The sequence below is a fragment of the Octopus bimaculoides genome, chromosome 24, assembly GCF_001194135.2.
Source record: "Octopus bimaculoides isolate UCB-OBI-ISO-001 chromosome 24, ASM119413v2, whole genome shotgun sequence".
Taxonomy (NCBI): domain Eukaryota; kingdom Metazoa; phylum Mollusca; class Cephalopoda; order Octopoda; family Octopodidae; genus Octopus; species Octopus bimaculoides.
In genome coordinates this window covers 32,647,349-32,652,279 of record NC_069004.1, presented here as the reverse complement: position 1 = coordinate 32,652,279, position 4,931 = coordinate 32,647,349, and the positions used below count along the sequence as shown (strand labels likewise).

General features: G+C 38.5%; 1 protein-coding gene across 9 annotated transcripts in view; it reads right to left on the bottom strand.

The window, feature by feature from the left end:
* Positions 1-4,931, bottom strand: part of LOC106877320 (oxidation resistance protein 1) — a 367,386-nt gene that overhangs the window by 139,661 nt on the left and 222,794 nt on the right. The gene's annotated exons all lie outside the window — the stretch shown is intronic.

Genomic DNA, 4,931 nt, shown 5'->3' with positions numbered 1-4,931 from the left:
CAACAGACGAGGACAGGTGGTGTAAACAACAAAAGGATGTATTAGTATGACACTCGGGAAGTGTGTGTGTGGATACATATTGCCTGTGTGTTATTGCGGTTAAATCCACACCTGTATGTGATGAAGAGGCGTGTGTATATATATATATATATATATATATATATATATATATATATATCCTTAAATGCATCTATCTAGTCAACATCTGCAGTGTGTATGCATGTGTGTGTATCTAATTCACATCAACAGGATGTTTACCTCAGCATCTACACCTTGTGCTTCTACAGCTTACAAAACTCTAGGTTGAGCTCATCCAATCCACATATGCAGGATGCGTGTCTATCTCGTCAACATCTACAGGATATGTATATGTGTATCCAATCAACCCCTGCACAATGTATACATATTAATCAACGTAGGCAAACTGTCTTTGTTCCTTTCCAATTCATAAACTCTGTCTACACAATCAACATTTTACACACTACACCTGTCTGGCTAGTCCATATATAATCAATGCACCTGACAATCCAGTCCATATATACACACTATATCTGTTTCACCAGACTATAGCTATACACTGTACCTGTCTATGCAGTCCATATATACTTGCTGCACCTGTCTACATGTACAGCATCTACACATCATCTATCCAGTCAATATCTACACACTACATCTTGCAAAACAACCAGCATCTATACAATCTGTCTGTTTAACCATTGAACATGTACACACCCTGTATATATCTGCCAGTCAACATATATACACCGTCTGTCTATTCAGTCGACATTTATACACCGTGATCATCTATCAACATCTATGTATAGCCTCTGTCCATCCAGTCAATATCTACACACCATTTCTCTGAGACCGTGGTTTTGACCCTTCTTTGTCTATGGACCTTTTTGGTTCCTATTTTACTCGGACGGCCCCTCATACCCATTTGATGTTTTAAAATTTCCATTACATTTTTATAATTAAATATTATTAGGAACTATATAAAAAAAAAGTCGTTAAAAATAATTATGTGTATTATGGAATTATAACCAATTTACTCCACGTAAATTTTAACAATGAAATCATATGTGGACCCACACCAAGGATCATAAGGACCCTGGTTGCGAACCTATGTCAGGCTGTCATTGCAGTCAACATCTTCACAATCCATCCATCCAGTCAGTCACTGTAGACATTTCCTGTAATCAGTACCTAAAGAGAGTGTTTGCCTAAATGGTGAACATTAACATCTATATACTGTGTGTGTACATTGTCTCCAGCTAGGTAGATTGTTGGTATTATTGTTGGTGTTCAGCTTAATAATAACAATAATAGGATTAATAATAATAATAATCCTTTCTACTAAGCATTTCACCTGGTGTGCTAACGATTGTGCCAGCTCACTGCCTTAATAATAATAATAATAATAATAATAATAATAATAATGATAATAATAATAATAATAATAATAATAATCTTTTCTGCTAGAAGCACAAGGCCTCAAATTTGGGGGAAGGGATTAAGTCGATTACATTGACCCCAGTGCATAACTGGTACTTATTTCATCGGCCCTGAAAGGATGAAAGGCAAAGTCAACCTCGGAATTTGAACTTAGAATGTAGCAGCAGATGAAATACCGCTAAGCATTTCGCCCAATGTGCTAACGATTCTGCCAGCTCGCTGCCTTAATAATAATAATAATAATAATAATAATAATAATAATAAAACTTTCTATTATAGGCACAAGGCCTGAAATTTTGGAGGAAGAGGCCAGTCAATTACACTGATCCCCAGTGCGTAACTGGTACTTATTTTATTGACCCTGAAAGGATGAAAGGCAAAGTTGACCTCAGGGAAATTTGAAATCAGAATGTAATGACAGACACTAGTAATAATAATCCTTCCTAATATAGACCCACCCTGAAATTTTGGACTGGGGGTGGCGGGGTGGGGTGGCTAGTTGCCTGAGGTGCCATGCAACGGGACTGGACCGGGAACCATGTGGTAAGGAAGCAAGCTTCTTACCACACAGCCACACCTATTCATTATCACCGTAGTTGGAATCAGTTGCATCACATGGCATCGAAAGGCCATCGCTGATCATGTAACAAATACATAACTGCAACAGAAGCACCTACAACAATAACAATAGAGGAAAAGTGTTATTAACAATAACAACAAATGATTCAAGTCAACGACGACGCCTCTATGTGGTAACCTGACTTACTAGAAATAGCAGTGAAAAAAATTAATGATTGCAATCCCTTCATAATTTTTCATTTTTTTTAAAAATCAGAGATAACGTTCAATGTTGTGCATGATGTGGGGGTCTCTGAAAGATTTTAAATGGGATCGTCACATTTGGATTGCCTTCAACCATAGGTCTGCTTAATCAGGTGTGACCTGGAACCTAAACAACCACAACAAAAGCGATTGTGTATCTAGAACGATCCAGAAGAATGTAGAAATTACACTGAAGCATTCCCAACAGCCTAACAGCTGAGCAGGTAGAGGAAATCCTTAAGTGGCTGACCTGCCAGCTAGAAATAGCAGCCACATCTATCTCTCTGAAGTTACACCCTACCATTTAAAAAAAAAATAAATACATTGGTTTAAAAAATTCCAGGATTCCTCAATTCCACCAAAACTACTCTTAAAATGCCTCTCTACTATTTCATCTTTGTCGTTCTTTTACACTCCATATTTATGGTTTATCTTTGCTACTCTGCACGTACTTCAGGTGATCATGGCCGTCTTTCTACACTTCACTTATTGCTGCTTTCTGACCCCTCTTTTAGCCTTTTCTGACATGCTGTACACCTGACCATTCTATGCAATAAGCTCTAACCCTAACATAAGTGTGTGTGTGTGTGTGTGTGTGTGTGCAATTTTTCCATGCTTGCACGGGATGGATGGAGTTTAATGAGTAGTTTTTCTACAGCCAGATACCCTTTGTGTTGTCAATCATCATCTTTTCCTAAGCAAGGTAATACTTCTCCACAGCCAGACATGAATGACAATGTATCTATAATAATGGCACTCACCCACAACTATCATATGACTTGAAGACAAGAAAATACACACACACACACACGCGTGCGTGCAATAGACTTCTTTCAGTTTCCATCTATCAAATCTACTCATACAGCTTTGGTTGACCTGGGGCTATGGAAGATATATGCCCAAGATATATGCCCAAGATATATGCCCAAGATATATGCCCAGTGGGACTGAACCTAAGACCACATGATTGGGAGCAATCTTCTTAACCACACAACCATACCATATATGTGTGTGTGTATGTATGTATATAGATAGATAAATAGACATAAAGAAAAAGGTCATAAGGCCAGTTTCCCGGATTCTGTGGCATATATATTACCCCTGGATGGGATGCCAGTCCACTGCAGGGTTACTCATTTTTGCTGGCTGAATAGACTGGAGAAACATGAAATGGCGTATTTTGCTCAAAAACACAACACAGCTCCCAATCCAGGAAGTGACACCATAATTTTACGATTGCGAGTGCAACACCCTAACCACTAAGCTGTGCAGATGAATGGATGACAACAAGGATAGATGGATAGATAGATAGATAGATATAGATAGATAGATAGATAGATAGATATAGAGTTGGCTAGCTATCATCATCATCATTATTTAATGTCTGTGTTCCAAGCTAGCATGGGTGGGATGGTACCACAAGAGCCAGCCAGGCCGAAGCCTGCACTGGACTACTGTCACTGCTTTGGCAGGATTTTTACGGCCGGATGCCCTTCCTAACACCAACCACTCAGCAGAGTGGACTTAGTGCTTTTTACATGGCACAAGCAGAGGCGAGGTCAGTTTTGGCAAGGTTTTTACAGCTAGATGCCCTTCTGAACATCAACCACTTTACAGTGTGGATTAGGTAATAGATAAATATACATATATACACACATTCCTATGATATTAAGAACTTTGCAAAGACAACGTGTTAAACTAAAGCTCATTATTTTTATTAAAGGTAGCAAGCTGGCAGAATCATTAGCACACAGGGCGAAATATTTAGCGATATTTCATCTGCTGCTACGTTCTGAGTTCAAATTCTGCCAAGGTTGACTTTGCCTTTCATCCTTTTGGGGTCGATAAATTAAGTGCCAGTCAAGTACTGGGGTCAATGTGATCGATTATTCCCCCTCCTCAAATTCCAGGTCTTGTGCTTATAGTAGAAAGGATAATTATTACTGTTATTATTAAAACAGTGAGCTGGCAGAATCCTTAGCATGTTGGACAAAATGCTTAGTGGCATTTCATGTGTCTATATGTTCTGAGTTCAAATTCTGCCGAGGTTGACAGATGAAATGCCAGTAAGAATTTTTGCCTGGCTTGCTAACAATTTTGCCAACTCGCTGTCCTATTAATAATAATAATAATAATAATAATAATCCTTTCTATTATAGGCACAAGGCCTGGAATTTTGGGAGAGGGGGCCACTCAATTACATCAACCCCCACTCCACAACTGGTACTTATTTCGACCCTAAAAGGATGAAAGGTAAAGTAGACGTCAGTAGAATTTGAAATCTGAACATAAAGACGAATGAAATGCTGCTATGCATCCTGTCCAGCGTGCTAACTATTCTGCCAGCTCACCATCAATAATAATAATAATAATGATGATGATGATGATAAAATTAATAGCAATAATAAAGTTAATGATAATGTTTTGTTTATTAGGAGCAAGGGTTGACTGAAAGATCGAGGATGGTGCAGGACGGAATAGTTTGGGATTACGTAACAGCAACAGTATCTAGAACAAAAGAAACAACCAGAATGGAAGTCTTAGGTACACACATGCACACACATACACACACATACACAGACATACACACGTTGCTCCATCGGCGATGACATCACCATCACAACAAGAACATCATGAACAAATGCGACAACAAT